This window comes from Penaeus monodon, chromosome 11 (genome assembly GCF_015228065.2).
Source record: "Penaeus monodon isolate SGIC_2016 chromosome 11, NSTDA_Pmon_1, whole genome shotgun sequence".
NCBI classification, from domain to species: Eukaryota; Metazoa; Arthropoda; class Malacostraca; order Decapoda; family Penaeidae; genus Penaeus; species Penaeus monodon.
In genome coordinates this window covers 2051798-2070750 of record NC_051396.1, presented here as the reverse complement: position 1 = coordinate 2070750, position 18953 = coordinate 2051798, and the positions used below count along the sequence as shown (strand labels likewise).

The window sequence follows — 18953 nt, the reverse complement described above, 5'->3', positions numbered from 1 at the left end:
GGGATCTTGCCCATTCTGAATACCGCGGAACAACCCGAACTATACAAGTCTATTCAAAACAAAAGAATTTATTTCTTATTTCAACTTGAAATAACTTTTCTAAATATTTTATCTCCGTAAAATGACCTTTCCAGTTAATTCACCTACTTATATATATATTTTTTTCTAGGTATTTGATCTTCATATACTTAGAATAATTTTAAGTATTTTATCTCTTTGAAATAACTTTTCCAGGTAATGCATGCACTTACAATAACTTTTCTAAGTTTTTCATCGCCGTAAAGTAACTTTTTCAGTTAATTCATCTACTTAAAATAACTTTTCTAAGTATTCTATCTCTGTAAAGTAACTTTCCAGTTATTTCATCTACTTAAAATAACTTTTCTACTTAAGATTACCTTCCATCTTTATATACACACATTTGTACCCTATAAGTTATTTAATCTGCTTAAAATAACTCTTCCATTTTAATTCACCCCCTTAAACTTTTCTACCTAAAATGCCTTGAACTCTTTATACACTCGCGCGGACTGAAGAGGAGAAAGAAGAAGAAGAAGAAGCTAAAAAAAGAAGAAAAGAAGACGAAATTGGCCCCTTTCCGCCGTCACCAGTCGGCCGGGCATCCGAGTCCCACAAAGGATTGCGCCGCAGTGTGAGTTGAGACTTGGAGGCGAGCAGGTGGTTTGCGCGGTCCGTCTCTCGCGTGAGGATGTGTCTATCGAACCCGTGTTGTTTCTCGTGTCTCTGAGGATCTTTCGTGAGTGGAGTACGGTGTTGGTGTGTCCAATGCGAGCTAGACAGTGAGATCTGTGGATAATTTGTGAATATATATGTATTTTTTTTATATATGTTATTTTTTTATTTTTTATTTTTTCTTCTCTCATCGCGTGCTGGACCGGAGCTGAGTTTCATAAGCGGTAAGTAATATTTGTGAATCAAATCCGAAGCTTTGGATTAGTGCTAACACAGTGATAGAAGGTGGAGACGTGCATTTCATGTAACTTATTTCATATACTAAGTTTTTTTATTATTATTATTATTAATTTCAATCAAAAGCTCGGAAATTAATAACCTCTATTCCAGGGTCGTTATAACTGGCATTTTTATTGATTTAGTTATTTATCTATCTATTTATTTATTGTTTTTGTGTAGTGCACTTGCTGTATTGAGAAATGCGAGAATTGTCAGTGTGTTCAGCCGTCGGTGAAATATGAAGTCAGCTAAACATTTTGATGACTTGTAAGATTAATAGCGACATGTGAACACGGATGAATGGGAAACGAGAGAGAGAGAGAGAGAGAGAGAGAGAGAGAGAGAGAGAGAGAGAGAGAGAGAGAGAGAGAGAGAGAGAGAGAGAGAGAGAGAGAGAGAGAGAGAGAGAGAGAGAGAGAGACTGGACAGACAGAAAGAGAGAGAAAACAGACAGACAAAAAAAATATTAGATTAGATAAAGTGAAATGTAATATTATCAAGGTATAAAACATAAGGTCTATTCATAAACGTAAATATACGTATACGAGACGGAGACAAAGAAAGAGAAAGAGAAAGAGAAAATGAGAGAGACAGAGAAAGAGAAAGAGAAAAAGTGAGACAGGCAGAGGCAGAGACAGAGACAGAGACAGAGACAGAGAAGAAGAAGAAGAAGAAGAAGAAGAAGAAGAAGAAGAAGAAGAAGAAGAAGAAGAAGAAGAAGAAGAAGAAGAAGAAGAAGAAGAAATGAGAGCTGCAGTAAACATGCCCAAAGGTTTATTGCAATTGTCTCGTTTACAGTAGCAGTTTTGTAACGTCTCTTATTAAGCGAGTTATGAACAACATTACTATTGTTGTTGTCAGGTTGTTCAGTTAACTCGTTTTTTTATTTCAGAATTAAGTTGTATTAGTTTCCGTTTTTAATTAACTTTTGACTCTGATGCTACTGGCATTACCGATAATGTCATTATTGTTCGGTATAATAATGGTGATGAGTATGTATTTGTTCCTTTTGTTAGTGTGATGTTGCTGTTATTATTATTATTTCATTGTCATTATTATTTGATTCTGTTATTACCCTTAAAGTCATTATTATCATGAATATTGTTATTATTATTATTATTATTATTATTATTGTTTTTTATTATTATTACTACTACTACTACTCACAACTAGTATTACTATCATTATAATCTGCGTTATTATTATCATTTTTGTTGTTATTTTGTTGTAATTGTAATTTTGTTGCGTCATATTTGTTACTCTTATTGTAATTATGATCAATAATATTGTTAATGTTTTTATTAGCATTTTTGTTATTATTATTATAGTTGTTTTGTTATTATTATTGTTATTATTATTATTACTATTATTATTATTATTATTATTATTATTATTATTATTATTATTATTCATAGTAGTAGTAGAATTTATGACAATTTATTATTGTCATTATTGTCTTAATAATGATAATAACTGTGATAATGACAGCAATAATCATAATGATGATTATAATAATAATAGTAGCAGTAATAGTAACAATGATAATGATGATGATATGATAATAAAAATAATGATAATGATAATGATAATAATGATAACAATAACAATAACAATAACAATAACAATAATAGTAGGAACAATAATAATATTGATACTGTTATGTGTTATCATTTTATAAAAAAAATTGTGATTTCTTTCAAACGCTAAAGTGATAAAATCTTATATTGATATTAATAATAGTGATTGTAATAAATATTATAATACTAGTAATGATAATAACAATAATGATAATGATGGGGAGATAATAATAATGACAGTAATAGTTGGCCTGTTGTGATGATAATTATGATTATATTGATTATAATTATATGCATTGTTTTATTATTGTTATTATTATAATTATCATAATAATAATGATAATAATAATGATAATAATAATAATAATAATAATAATTATTATTATTATTATTATTATTATCATTATCATTATCATGATCATCATCATTATTGTTATTATTATTATTATTATTGTAGTGATTGTTATTATTATGAGCATTACTATTAATGAAATTGATATAATTATTGTTTTTCTTATTATCATCCTTACCACTTTTATCGTTTATTTTTATCATTGTCATTGTTATTGTTAATATTATAATCGCTATTGCTATTGATCATAATGACAGTAATAAAGATAATGATAATAATGATGATAAAAAGTATAATAATAATGGGAATAATAATGGGAATAATAATAGTAATAATCATAATGATACTAATTATAACAGTAGTAATATTAAAAGTAAAATGAATAGTAAAAGTAAGAATAATGATAATGATAATGATATTATCATTGTTCGTGTTATTTATATTTCTACCTTTATTATTGCATCATTGCCATCAGCTTATTTTTTATTTTCCTTATCATAATTTATTTCATTTCACTCTCAGATAATTTTATGAACACCGAGAAAACATAAGTTCTTAGAATTGCATTTTATATTTTCCCTTGAAATAATCTCTCGCATCATAGGCATGATACATATAACAGTGTGTGTCATTTTATAAACAGAAGTAGGATAATAAGATTTGTCCTTTTTGAAAATTGATTTTCGATTATGGCACTGAAATTTTGTCCTAAATATTGGAAAAAAGGCATTATATATTGGTTATGGTAATGAAATTTTGTCCTAAATATGTGAAAAAAGTATTGTTGGTTATGGTGATTGAAAAAGGTATTGTTGATTATGATACTGAAATCTGTTCTTTTGAAAACGGTGTTGTAATGAAAATGGTGTTGAAATAAGTCTTTACTTTTAAAACTGGTATTGTCGATGACGGTTCTGAAAATTGTGTCCATAATTTTGAAAATTGAATCAACGATTATGGTACTGAAATCTTATACCTAATTTTGAAAATGAAATTGACGATTATGGTACTCCGATTTTGGTACCGAATCTACGGTATTATGGATATAATGATCGATTTTTTTTCTTATAGATAACTTTGTTGGTAATATTGGTATTGCTGGAATATGTCTCTTTTCAGGACTTCTCATTTTTGTTGTTATTATTGTTATTAATCTTTTGTTATTTGTATTTTCATTTGTATATCCTATTGATATTGTTAATGTTATTATCATTGTTTTTGTTATTGTTTTTGTTGTTATTACTATTGTTACTATTGATTTATTATTATTGTCCTTGCTCATCATCATCATCACCACCATCATGATATTGATAATAATAATAGAAATTATTTTAATTATGAAAATAATATTAGCAGTAGTAGTACTAGTGTTAGTAGTACAAGTAGTACTATTATTATTATTAGTAGTAGTAGTACTAGTTTTGGTAGTAATAGTAATTATTATCAGTAGTTAGGCTAGTATCATTTTTATCATTGTTATGGTTATTGTCTGTTATCATTGTCAGTATGATGATTATTGTTTTTGTTGTTATGATTATTAGTTACTGACGTTTCTCTGTTATTGCCGTTGTTGTGATTATAATAGGTATGATAATGAGGCTAAGAGTAATAAAGATAACAATAATAATTATGATATTGATAACAACAACAACATTTACAATAATAATAATGATAAAAACAAAAATTTCAACAGCTATAATAATAATAATAATAATAATAATAATAATAATAATAATAATAATAATAATAATAATAGTAGTAATAGTAATAATAATATTATGAGTGATAATGAGGTGAATGATATTGATAATGAAATTGATGATAACAGTAATAATAATGATGATGATGATGATAACAATAATAATGATAATAATAATAATAATAATTATTATTATTATTATTATTATTATCATTAGTATTATGATAATAACTATTGTGGTGATAATTATTCTTATTATTATTGTTATTGTTACTGTTACTATAATTTATTATTATTATTATTATTATTATTATTATTATTATTATTAGTAGTAGTAGTAGTAGTAGGATTAGTCTATTATTGTGTTGTTTGAAATATTCATCTAGTAACCAGTAAGAGTGCAATAAAGACTACAGTAATTACGGTACATCAGAAATAAGTTTGAAAACGATAAAATGTATTCAGAATATTAATGACGAATAATATAAAATAATGATAATAGGAACAGTAAAGATGATATTGATAATGATAATAGTAATAGTAGTAGTAGTAATGATATCAATAAAAATAATGATAAAACAACAATGATAACAATAAAGTTGATAGAAGCAATAATTGTTGCTATATTACTACTAATGACAGTGATAATGACAATAATACTGATAATGCTGCTACTGATGATGATAATTATAATTGCGATAGTGATAATGATAATGCTAATACTAATGATGATATTAATGGCAATGTTTATGTTAATGAAGCTAATGATAAACGATAATGGACAATAATAAGGCATATAATGATAGTGGTTTTGATAATGCTGGTAAGAATTATGATCGTCGTAATGACAGTAATTACAATAATAATAAGCGTAGTGATTATAATTATAATGAAGGTAGTAGTAGTGAAGATATCTAATAATATCAACATCCTCCTCATCATCATCATCATTACCATCATCATCATCATCATCATCCTCCTCCTCCTCCTCCTCCTCCTCCTCCTCATCATCATCATCATCATCATCATCATCACCATCACCATCATCATCATCATCATCATCATCATCATCATCATCATCATCATCATCATCATCATCATCATTCTCATCCTCATGAGAAACCATCATCATTTCGTAATAACAATATCAATAATAGTTATGCTTATGACAACATCAACAATTAGCGACGGACTTAGGTTTTGTTAGACTGAAGCAGGTTTAATTCCCAAGGAATGTGTGGAGATGAAATCATCAAATTCTAAACAAAAAGAAAAAAAAGGAGAAAAGAAGGAAATAGAAAAAAGATCAGATAAAAGAAAAGAAAAGAAAAAGAAGCAGAAGAAGAAGAAGAAAAACAGATTTGGGTAAAGCATGAAAATGTGACGTAACGTCGAAATAACAAAGTTCTGGCTACACGAAAATTGAAGTAAAAGCGAAGTCACTATCTTCTAGTTAGGCGAAAGCAGGATGGTTATGACGAAAGCACAAAAGTTCTGGCTCGTTATTCGAAAACTTGAGACGAAGACGAAAGCGAGAAGTTTGGACGCATGCACGAAATTATGGTCCTAAAAAAAAGCGAGATTAAAACGGGGTTTTGACTAAAAGAAAGCACGCTGTTGAGATGAAAGCACAAACTTTTAAACGAAAGCACTCGGCTCTGGCCAGGACGAAAGCACTCGGGTCTGGCCAGGACGAAAGCACTCGGCTCTGGCCATGACGAAAGCACTCGGGTCTGGCCAGGACGAAAGCACAGACCTCTGGCCATGACGAAAGCACTCGGCTCTGGGCAAGCAAGGCGAGGTAGCAGTCAGGCGAATCTGCTTGTGCAGTCGCTTCGCTAACTGTTTGCTGACGCTTGGCTGACCAGAGGCTCTCGCGTTTACACATACTCGGGTAGGTTCGTGTGTGCGCGTGTGCATTTGTGTGTGTGTTCACGCTAATACGTAATGTGTCGATGTGTGTGTGTGTGTGTGTGTTGTGTGTGTGTGTGTGTGTGTGTGACGCGTATGGAGATAGGAATTGATCAAATAAATACTCAGATAGCCAAAGGTATATAATTTATTATTGAGGTAGCCCCCTCCTATTTATTTCTGCTCCCCTTTCTCTCCCTTTTCTTCTCCCTCCTTCTATCTTCCTCTTTTTATTTCTCCTCTCCCTCTCTTTTTTTTTCTTCTCCCCTCCCTCTCTCTATTTTTTTTTCTTCTCCCCTCCTCCCTTTTTCTTCTCCCTCCCTCTCCCTTTTTTTTCTCCCCTCCCAGTATTTTTTCTTTTCTTTTCCTCTCCCTCTCTCTCTCTTTTTTTTTTTTTTTTTTTTTTTTTTTTTTTACCACACTTCTCTCAACTGCTTTTTATTGTTGCAGGAACGACGTCGGTTAGGAAGACATAGTCATGCATTCGCCACTTGCACTTCGCCACTTGCACTTCGCCACTTGCACTTACTCTCCTTCATTTAGTGTTTATTTATTGACTTCAATTCTGTTTTTATTCTGTTGCCTTGTTTACTTGTTTTTGTTTGTTTGGTTGATTGGTTGATTCGTTTTCTTTGTTTTTATTTATTTTTTGCTCTATCTGTTGGTTGGTTTTGTCTACTTGTCTGATGGTAAGCGTTGATGGAAGAGGAAAAAGGGAAAAGAAGAGGAGGAAGAGAAGAAAAGAGGAAAAGAGGAAGAGAAGAAGAGAAGAAGAGAGGAAGAGGAGAGGAGAAATGGTTAAGACTTAAGAGAAGAAAGAGGATTGGTGTGAAAGAAGGAATAGAGGAAATCTAAAGAAAATGACGATAAATAACTTCATTCCTTAGAGTAAGAAACAGGAGAAATAGGAGAAAAGAGGAAAGCTTAGAAACACAAAGGATAAAGAAGTAAACCCAAAAAGGGAAGAAAAAGGAAGAATTGAAGGACAAGAAGAAGGAAGAGAAAAAGTCCGAAAACGGAAAATTAAAAAAATAACAAAGATGAATGAAGAGGAAGTACTAAAAGGAGAATAAAAGATGATGAAAGAGTAAAGAGAAAGACCTAAAAACAGAAAATAAAAAAGCAAGAGAAATAGGGAATAAAAAAAAAAAAAAAAGGCAAGAGAAATAGGGAATAAAGAAGAAAAAAAAAAAGCAAGAGAAACAAGGAATAAGGAAAAAAAGCAAGAGAAACAAGGAATAAGGAAAAAAAGCAAGAGAAACAGGGAATAAGGAGTCAAAGAGGAAGAGAAATGTAAACAAGGCAGAAGACGAGGCAGGTCATCCCTAGGCAGCCGTTCGCGTCGTTGTCTCCGGCCGACCATCCGTCTTGGTCGCCGGGTCGCTCCCGCCCTCGCTCTTGCTCTCGCTCTTTCGCTCTTGCTCTCTCGCTCTTGCTCTCTCGCTCTTGCTCTCTCGCTCTCGCTCTTGCTCTCTCTCTCTCGCCTTCGGTCTCTTGGGCTCTCGCTTTTTCTCTTTGTCTCTCCCTCACTCACTCTCATGTTTTTTCTCTTTCTTTTGTTGTTGCCTTCGCGCTCTCTCTCTGTCTTTCACTCTCTCTCTCTCTCTCTCTCTCTCTCTCTCTCTCTCTCTCTCTCTCTCTCTCTCTACCTCTGTCTCTCTCCCTCTTCCTCTCCCTCTCCCTCTCCCTCTCCCTCTCCCTCTCCCTCTCCCTCTCCCTCTTCCTCTCTCTTACACCGCTCTTATTTTTTAAGCAATCACACCGGATTTCTCAGAAACTCGTTCGCTCTTTCTCTCTCGTTTGTACATTCGCTTGTTCTTTTCGTCGGCGAGGCTGAGAGGAACGAGCAAGAGTATGGAAGATGGAGTGATGAAGAGAGAGCTTGTTAAAGGAGAGAAGCAGAGAAAATGGAGGACGAGAAAGATGCAGATAGAGGGAGAGGGAGAGGGAGATTGAGAGGGTGGGGGTGAGTGAGAGGGAGAGGGAGAGGGAGAGGGAGAAGGAGAAGGAAAAGGAGAAGGGGAAGGGGAAAGAGGAAGGGAGGGAGAGGGAGAAGGAGAAGGGGAAGGGGAAGGGGAAGGGGAAGGAGAAGGAGAGAGAGAGAGAGAGAGAGAGAGAGAGAGAGAGAGAGAGAGAGAGAGAGAGAGAGAGAAAGAAAGAGCGAGAATGAGAGTGCGAGAAACTAAAAAACAGAGAAACTCAAAAATAGAGAGAGACAGAGAGCTAGCGAGAGAGAAAAAAATAAAGAGAAAGAGAAACAGAGAGAGAGAGAGAGAGGAGCGACAGGAAGAGTGATGCCCGAACTGCGTGCCAGCGAGCCGTCAAGCGCGCCCTCGCTGCCCAAGGAAAGGCTGGCAAGACAATCACAATCACAATATAACATCTCCAAGAGGCGGTTCGCGTCCAATATACAAGGCGTCCATCTCTCTCCTTTTCGACGTTGATTGCACTTAGTGTCTCTCCGGCCGTAATGGGACGTCCAGAGAGCCATCGTTTGCGGTTCTTTACGGGAACAATCGTCGTATATTGATTAGAGTTTCGGTTCGGGGAGTAATTGTGTTTGCAACGGTCGGGACAGTGTCGTGATGGCGGCGATAAAGGTGGGTGGGGTGGGGTGGGCCGGGCCGGTTATGATCGATTTTCGTTGGTCTGTTTATCTTATTGTCATGCTAATTGTTTATTAAGGATGCTGGGAGAGAATAGAATGTTAGGATGGATCTTGCTGTGTTAGGTGTTTCGTTAATGGTAAGTAGGGAGGTAGAGAGGCAGGCAGGCATGTTTTTATGTAAGCAGATGGGCAGGCAGACATGTATGTATGTAAGTAGATAGACAGGCAGGCAGACAGGCAGGCAGGCAGGGATGTATGTTTGTATGCATGCATGTATGTATGTATGTATGTATGTATGTATATATTTATTTATGTAGACAGGCATGTATGTATGTATGTATGTATGTATTATGTATGTATGTATGTATGTATGTAAGCAGACAGGCAGGCGGGCAGGCGTGTATGTAAGTAGATAGACAGGCAGGCATGTATGTACGTAGATAAGCAGGCAGGCAGGCAGGGATGTATGTAAGTAGAGAGATAGGCAGGAAGGCAGGGAGTCAGGCATGTGTGTATGTAGATAGGCAGACAGACAGACAGACAGACAGACAGACAGACAGACAGACAGACAGACAGACAGACAGACAGACAGACAGAAAAAGAAAGACAGACAGGGACAGACAGGCAGGCAGACAAGCACAGGCAGGCAGGCAGGCAGTTAGGCAGGCAAGAGAGCAGGCAGGCAGGTTTCGTCACGGCGTGTTGTATTATCCTCCATACCCCCAGATATCTTGCCCGCTGCCTGATTCCTCGCCCAGATCTTCATACCTTACTCTGTGCATGGCATTTACCCCCTGGCCTTGCAAATATCAGGGCGCCATCTATCAGTGGAAGGCATGAAATGATTCCCTCGGTTTTTCAGCAGGTACAAAACCTGTCTTAGTAACGGTCAGACATGTGAGAGGATATAAAAAATGGGGAAAAAATGAAGAGGGAGAGAGAGATGGATACACGTTCGCAAAAAAAAAGAAAAAAAGAAGAAGAAAAAAAACTTACAACATCCGTGTGAACATTTGCTTTTCATTCTCTGAAATTTTGAAGAAATTTGCTTGTGTATTTCCCCATTTTTTACTTAATTTTTTTTTTCTCTCCTACTGGATAAGGATAAAAAACTTGTGTTTTTCTATCCTCATCTCTCTTCCTTTTTCTTTTTCATTTATGCTAGTCTTTTCCTCGCTTCCCTTTTTTCAATAAATATGCTATTATATATCTCCTTCATGCTACATTTTCCCCAACTGGACAATAAAAAAGAAAAAGAAAGAAAGAAAAAAAACGAAGCGCTGGCATACTACAGAAACTCTAGTAGACTGTGCTCATTTCTTCGACACACATCGATGGCGCATTATAAGCCACCTTAAACTGGTAACATTTAAACGCACCGGCCCGACTGCATGGCAACCTCGTAGGGTTTAAGTTTTTATGTATAACCTCGATCAAAACAAAAGAGCAGCCTGGTCTGGACACATAAACAAGATCTGGCACAGTTCTAATTACATGGCTGTCACTTTTTCAATAGCCTAGCTGTTCGCGGTAGACTTGTGATATGTTGATTACAATTTATTATCTCCTCTTTTCTTCTGCTTCATCTCCCCTTTTCCCCTTATCTCCCTTGTTTCTTGTGCCCATCCAGGACCGGGATGTGCTCCACTTTTGCTTTTTTTTCTCCCTCGCCAAAATTCGGGAAAGTTGGAAAGGTCCCACGAGCGTCTTCAGCCTCGACGCAGGGAAGTCCCCATTACGGCGGTCGAACGAAATGTTAACAAGCGCATCTCAGACGAAGCCCACGGTGTTCCTTTTGTGTAGAAAACGTTTTAATTCAGGCGAGGAGATCCGTCGATAAAGAACTTGCTAAATAGTGATTAGGAAATAGATCGAGAACGACCAGGTGAAAGATCGTGTGAGTGGAGGTCGGTTTTATGAAGATCGTTGCTATGACGACTCCTTCCCTCCACAGACCTCGAAACTGTTCTCTTAATGTATTCCTAAGAGTACACAGAATCCAGAGCACTGTATCACAATTGCACAGGAAGTAGTGATATCACCTAGATTAACCTTTTGTTCAAGGATGCGGCGTCGAAGCAAGTTACCTCGCTTTTATTACGCGTAAAATTGGTAAAAGTAAAATGGCTGCGCGGTGTTTGATATAATTTTTTAACGAGAAAATAAAAAAGTACGAATAACAATGAAAACAATAGATCACCTGACAAAAAATAAACCTTATGGAAATGCTAAGAGTGGCCTTGATACGAGATAAAGCGGGAGGAAAAAATATGATAAGAGGGAAAAGGTCAAGGAGAGAGAAAAATACCCAAAAGATATTTGCAAAAAAAACAAGATGGCGGATGAGATGTCCGGAGCATGAAGGAGCAGATTTTATTTTATTTTCATGTTTTTAAGATACAAATAAGGTAATCAAGTACTTTTTTGTCTTTAAAATACAGTGAAGTGATAGTGAAGGCGAGTTGGAAATTATGCAAGAACAGAAACCAGATTAGGGCAAGTGTATGAAGCAAGGACATGGCAGCTATTGTAGTCTGGGGTAAAAGCAAAGTGTAGTACTTGTTATTAAGGAAATACATTGGAAATGTTTCTGAACGATTTGTTTATATAGGTCGTAACTTTGTCCATATTAAACCCTTCCTTTTAAACGCACGTATTGTCTTGAGTTTCGTTGTACTATTGTTATTGTTAAAACAATAGTTATAATAATACTATTAATTGTTATTGTTACTGTTATTATCATCATCATCATCATCATCATCATCATCATCATCATCATCATCATCATCATCATCATCATCATCATCATCATCATCATACACACACACGCACACGCACACGCACACGCACACGCACACACACACACACACACACGCACACGCACACGCACACGCACACGCACACGCACACGCACACGCACACGCACACGCACACGCAATCACAAAGTCCCCGCTGGTCTACCTTCATTTGCCATTGCCCGAACGAACAATGTGAGAATGAGATCGTAAATCGGAGTGTGGCGTGAGTGACGAGGAGGAGCAGATGAGGGAGTGGAGTTGGGACTTAGGAGTATGAGGCGAGCAAACAGACGGGTGGGAAAAGGGTTACCGGGTTAAAGGGATGTTGTGAGTTATGAGTAAAGTGGTGAAATAATGAGTAGGAAGGAAGTATGCGGGGTGGGGGGGTAGGGGGGGGGAATAGAATGAGAATGGTCTTCGTGGGAGTAGAGGGGAGTGAGCAGGGAGTGAGCAGAGAACATGTAGGTGGGGAGAGAATAGGTCGAAGCAAGGAGGAGTGAATGTGGGGTGAGAGGTAGAGAGAGGATTAGCGAGAGAAATGTGGAGTGAAAACGGAGTGGGATAGGAACCTGTAGGGGGCGATGCAGGTTCCGCGCCGCCGCCGCCGCCGCCGCTACCACACACTGCCACCGCTGCCACCACTACCACTCACCCAGTTGCTGCCTCAACCACCACCACCACCGCCCTAAACACGACCATCATCACCGTTACCACCCAACCGTTGCTACAACCACCTCCAGTGCCACCACAATCTCAACCACCATCGCCACCAATAACCCTACCTCCACCACCGCTGCCAACCGCCACCACCACCACCGCCACCACCACCACCGCCGCCACCACCACCACCACCACCACCGCCACCACCACCACCACCACCACCGCCACCACCACCATCACCACCACCCCACCGCCACCGCCGTCGCTGCAGGGCTGTAACGGCGCCCCTCCAGACAGATAACTTCCGACGCGTGTTCCCGTTTTTGCAGCGCCTCCTCGCCGCCGGTTTTTGCTGCGTCGATGGTGGGTTTTGGGAGTCGGGGCGCCTCCCCCCCCCCTTGTTTGTGCTGTCTTTGTCGTTTCTTTAGTAGTGCGCTTTCTCTGTCTGTTTCTGTTTTTGCTTCTCTCTCTCTCCCTCGCTCTCTCTCTGTGTCACTGTTTCTCTCTCTCTCTTATATAATGGTATTTACTCATTAATATATGTTACTCACACACATTCACACTCACACTCACATACTCACACACGCACATACTCACACACACACACACACACACACACACACACACACACACACACACACACACACACACACACACACACACACACACACACACACACACACACACACACGCACATACACACACACACACACACACACACACACATAATGGTTCTCTATTGTTAAAGTCCCGTGTTCCTGTAAACATTTTTTCATCAATGATTTTTTATGGTTGTCTCTGAGTGCAAAAATTCAGTGTTTCTTTTTCTATGATTTTTATGGGTGTCTTGCATTGCAATAATTCCAGGTTATTATATTTTATTTTTCCTTTGCCGTTCGTGCGTGGTTAATGACAGGAAGGAAGAGAGAGAGAGAGAGAGAGAGAGAGAGAGAGAGAGAGAGAGAGAGAGAGAGAGAGAGAGAGAGAGAGAGAGAGAGAGAGAGGGAGGGAGAGGGAGGAGAGAGAGGAGAGAGAGAGAAGGAGAGAGAGAGAGGGAGAGAGAGAGAGAGGAGAGGAGAGGAGGAGAGAGAGAGGGAGAGGAGAGAGAGAGGAGGAGAGAGAGAGAGGGAGAGAGGAGAGAGAGAGAGAGAGAGAGAGAGAGAAAAGAGAGAGAAAGAGAGAGAGAAAGAGAGAGAGAAACACAAGACCAGATTCACGGATGATAATAACCAACCTTCCACAGGATAAGCGGTTTCGGAAATAAACACAAAGAAACGGAAGAGAGAGAGAAAAAAAAAAGAAAAAAAGAAGAAGAAGAAGAAAAAAAGGAATCCAACTCTTCGAGTTTTGGAAGGGTGAAGAAAAGAAAAAAAAAAGGTAAAGAGATCAATGGCCGAGAGGATAGGAAGAGAATTTAACAAAGAAGAGAAGAGAAGAGAGAAGAGAAAAAATGAATAATTATAAAAATCAAAGGAAGAGAGAGAGTAAAAAATAGATAAAAATAATAAATAAATAAATAAGCATAGCAAGGATAAAAAGAAGGAACAGAGAAAGAATATTTAGCACGAAAGGTAAAAAGGGGAGAAGAGGAGAGAAAAATAAAGAGAGGAAAGGAGAAGGGGAAAGGGAGAGAAGGAGAAGAGAGAAGAGGGAAGAAGAGGAGAGAAAAATAGAGAAGAAAAGAAGGGAAGGAAAGAAAGGAGAGAAGATTGGAAAATGGATGAGAGAGAATAGACGGAAGAAAGATCAGAAAGAGAAGAAAAAAAAAGAAATAGGGAAAGGAAGAGACAATTAGGTAAAAAGAGAAGATGGAAAATTAGAACAAAAAAGAGAAAGAATTAGCGAAAGCAAGAAGGAAGCGACGTGACGAACACAAACGGAAAACACGAAGAGAGAAAGACCGAAAAAGAAAGAAATATAAACAAAGAGAAAGAAAAGAAAAACAAACGAAACCGCAGGAAAAAAAAGAGATGACACGTTAAGCAAAGGTAATGATGAGCAATGCGAGAGGAAAATGACCAACACGCAAACCGAATTATATCCGTGTTGAACTGGACGACTCGGGGAAGGGTGTTTATGGACCGAAAATCGACCTTATTCTGTCGACTCTCGGATGGGGGGGAGGGGGGGTATCCGGTGGGAGAGGGGGGAGGGGGAGGGAGGGACGGATTGGGAAGTGAGGGAGAGGGGAAGGACGACGAGAGGAAGGGAGAGGGGAGAGGGGGAGGGGGACAGAGAGGGTGGGAGGGAGAGGGATGGGGAAAGGGGGAGTGAGGGAAGGAGGGAGGGAGAGGAAGAGATAGATGGAGGGCAGGGAGGGATGGAAAGGGGACAGGGAGGGCAGAGGGAGAGGGAGAGAGAAAAGGGAAAGATAAGACAATGGAAAAAGAGAGTAAGATTAAAATGGAACGGGAGGGAGGGAGAGGGAGAGGGAGAGGGAGAGGGAGAGGGAGAGGGAGAGGGAGAGGGAGAGGGAGAGGGAGAGGAGAGAGAGAGAGAGAGAGAGAGAGAGAGAGAGAGAGAGAGAGAGAGAGAGAGAAAAAAGAAGAGAAGGGTGAAGAGAAGAGGAAATTGAAGAATTATTAAAGCAATGAAAATAGAATTCACTGCATTTAACTAGAGTTTCCATGAAATCTAGTTTAATCAAGCCGGACCGCAAAACCCACGGGAGGGAATTTGAAAGACGTTTAAAAAAATAACCGGTTCATTTAAGTCCTCCTTTCGTGTCCTCTTGCTGTAATGCACAAGCATACATGCATGTATGCACGGATGTGTGTGTGTGTAGTGTGTGTTGTGTGTGTGTTGTGTGTGTGTGTGTGTGTGTGTGTGTGGTGTGTGTGTGTTTTGTGTGGGGTGTGTGTGTGTGTTATATATATATATATATATATATATATATATATATATGGGTGTGCGCGTATGTGTATGTATACGCGTATGTTATATATATGTATATATAAGTATAGACACACGTATATATGTGTATATATATTTGTATGTATTTATATATGTATATATATGTATATGTATATATATATATATATATATATTATATATATATATATTATATTTATACATGTATTTATGCATATATATGTATTATGCATATATATGTATATATATAGAATACATTACATATACATACATATAATTATATATACATACATTCATTCAAAAAAGGAAAAGAAAGAAGGAATATCCCCCTCCCCCCCCAAAAAAAAAAAAAAAAAAAAAAAAAACGAAAACAGAAGAGGTTTAAGAAGCGCACGACACGGGCTGCCTGACTCCAGTGAATCATGCGTCTATTAATAGAATTGAGGCGACGGTAGCGCTGTGAGACTCTCTTCGTCTTGTCCTGCTACCGTGCGCTGCCTCTGGCTCTCTCTCTCTGTCTTGTCTCGTGTTTTCTTCTCCTCTCCGCTTATTCCTTTTTCTACGTTCGTTGGGTATTTGTTTGTTTATTTATTCTTTTTTTTCTTGTTCTGTTTGTGGGTATGATGTTTATTATTCTTTTCTTTTCTGTTTTTCTGTTCGTAGGTATGTGTTTAATATTATTATTTTTTCTTCTTCTGTTCGCTTTTTTGTGTGTTTTTTGTTTTAATTTTCCTTCTTTCTTCGTCGTTGGTTTACTGGTCTTCTCGTTTCTTAATCTTCTTTCTTTCGTCTCTCTTCCTTTATTTTCGTCTGTTCTTTTTTCCTCTGGTTGCTTGGTTTTCTCTTATATTATTTTTTTTGTTTCTTTCTCCTTTGTTTACTTGTTTTTTTTCTTCTTTTTCTTCTGTTTCGATCTCTTAATGCGTGATATTTTCCCTTTTTTTCTGCATCTCTTTTCTTGTTTGACTTTTTCTCTTCTCTACATGTCTCATCTTCATTCGTCTTTTCCTCTTCTCTCTTCCTTTCTGTTCATGTCCTTATTCCCCGCCTTCTCTTGTCTATTTATTCTCTGTTCACTTACTTTTTTATCTTTAACTCCTTGTAGCTCCTTTCTTTTTTTATTTTAATATCCTTCCCAATCTTTACCCTTCATTTCGGAAACGTTGTGGTTTAGTTTATCACCCTGCATTCTCTTCGTCTCTTCTTTCGTTAGTTTATGTCTTCCCTTATCCTTCCATCCTCTTCTTTCCTCTTCTCTTCTCCTCTCCCACCTTTCCTCCTCTCCTCTCTTTTCTGCACTCCACGCTATTCCTTCATCCTCTCTGTCTCTCTCTCTCCATCATTTCTTTCCTCATTCTCGACCTTTTCCGTCTATTCGTTATATCCTTTACCCTTCCTTCTTTCCCCTTTCTTTATTCTCGCTTTCATTCCCCATACTTATTTCTCCTCTTTTCTCAGCCTCTATTTCTTCACACTCACTCACCTCTTCACCTCATTATCTCATCTTTACTCAGCTCCCTTTTCTTTTATCCTTTTCTTTCATCTCTCCCTCTCCCATTCACTCACCCCTCTCTTCCCCCTCTCCATCTCCCATCTTCCCTCTTCCCTCCCATTTTCCTTCCCCCCATCTCCCTCTCCCATCTACCCTCACCCTCTCATTCTTCCTCCTCTCCCTCTCCCATCTTCCCTCACCCTCATCTCTACTCCCTCTCCCTCTCATTCTCAGCCTCCCATCCCTCAAGAATTTCGTCCCCAGAGGAGATGCATCTTGGCCCCTCTCTCTCGGCACCTTGAAGTAGCCATGTTGATGCCCTTCCTCCTTGCCATTAGCGCCCGGCTGGTACGGCAAAGCACAGTTGCCTCAAGGGGGGAGTCTTTCCTCGTAATGGTTTAGTGGACCTGGGTGCTTGGGGGTCAGTGCAGTCTCTTTCTTTCTTTAATTTTTATTGGATTTGAGTTTCTGTATTTTGTGATCGGTATTATTATGGCTTATTTATTTTATTTGTTTTACTTTTTTTATTGGTGATAGGAATAAGATTGTTCGTGTGTGTTTGGTGCATGAGTGAGAAAGATAGGCAAGGAGAGAGTGGGTGTGAGAGGGAGGGAGATAGGGAGAGAGTAGGAGGAAGAGAATTAGGGAGAGGATGAGAGGGAAGGAGAGAAAGAGGAAGGGAAGGAGAGGGAGTAGTATAATGAAAGGGAAGAGAAAATAATGGTGGGAGAAAAAAAAGGGGAGAGAGATAATGGCTGAGAAAAGTACGAAAGGACGAAGAGGGAGTCAGGGATAATGTAGGGAACAAGGGAGACAGACAGATAAACAGAAACAAGGCACGAGAAACGGAAAAGAAAAAGAGAGAATGAGAGTTAGCGAATCACCCAGCCAGGCAGAAAAAAGCTCTACCGTATAAACTGAATAAGGTAACAGATGTTCACAACGATTCCCGTAAGTAAACCGGTGACTCATTATTTAATCAACAGAGAGACGCAGACCTACTGGCGTTATATTGTTCTTTATACGTTTTCACATTTACTGTTTTTTTTATGGCCATTAAAAAAATCGTATTCGTCCTTGAATTTTGTTTGAATTGTGTTTGTTCTGAATGAATTTTACGTTTGTCTCTCTCTCTCTCTCTCTCTCTCTCTCTCTCTCTCTCTCTCTCTCTCTCTCTCTCTCTCTCTCTCTCTCTCTCATATCGCTATTCCGTTTACATGTTTTACATTTAGAAATTTGACTTTGGAAGGATACATATAATTTGAGAGAAAAACTATTTGCTTACAGATTCTTGCTGGAAACGAAAGACAAGAGAATGAGTATGTAGAGAGAGAAGGAAAAAGAAAAAGGTAGTGGAGGAGTAGTAAGAAGAATAAGAATAAGAAGCATAAGAATAGAATAATTATATGGACTAAATAATGATAACAACAATAATAGCGATGATAGTTATGATAATGATAATACTACTGAAAAACTGTCAGTATCGCTTTATCTCCATCTACATTTTTTTTATCTCACAAAAATAATAAACAGATGATAATAATAATAACAATGATACTGATGATGCTACTATTAATAAGGATAGGGGAAAGAAGAATAAGAAAAAAAAAAAATCACTACCCAGAGAACCTCCCTTATACACCCCCATCATCTTTCTCACAAGACCTTCCCTATTTGCTTACTTCCCCATCGAACAACCACCCCTCTTCCCTCAATACTTCTACCCAGCCCCTCAATCCTCAAGGCCTCTTTGATACCCAGTTCCCCTTTATAACTCCTCCGGCGCCCCTTCCTTCCCAGTACCCTTTCCTCGTATGTGCCCCTTTCCTCTGTACCAGTTCCTCCATCTCCCATGCTCCATCACCTTCGCGAACGCCGCTACGCCTTCCCTTAACCACCTCCTCCAAAACATCTTACCCAGTACATTGAAAGCTCTTTCCCTCGAAGCTCTCTTTGAACATACCCTTTGTCCGAAACCTTCCCCCTTCTACCCCAACACGCCCTACCCAATCT

General features: G+C 38.0%; 1 protein-coding gene across 1 annotated transcript in view; it reads left to right on the top strand.

Moving 5' to 3' along the window:
* Positions 1-614: 614 nt before the first annotated feature.
* The window catches only part of LOC119578654 (protein bowel-like), a gene marked incomplete at its 3' end in the record, with an annotated part of 55559 nt that continues 37220 nt past the window's right edge, over positions 615-18953 (top strand). Inside the window, 1 exon segment of the mRNA XM_037926215.1 lies at positions 615-917.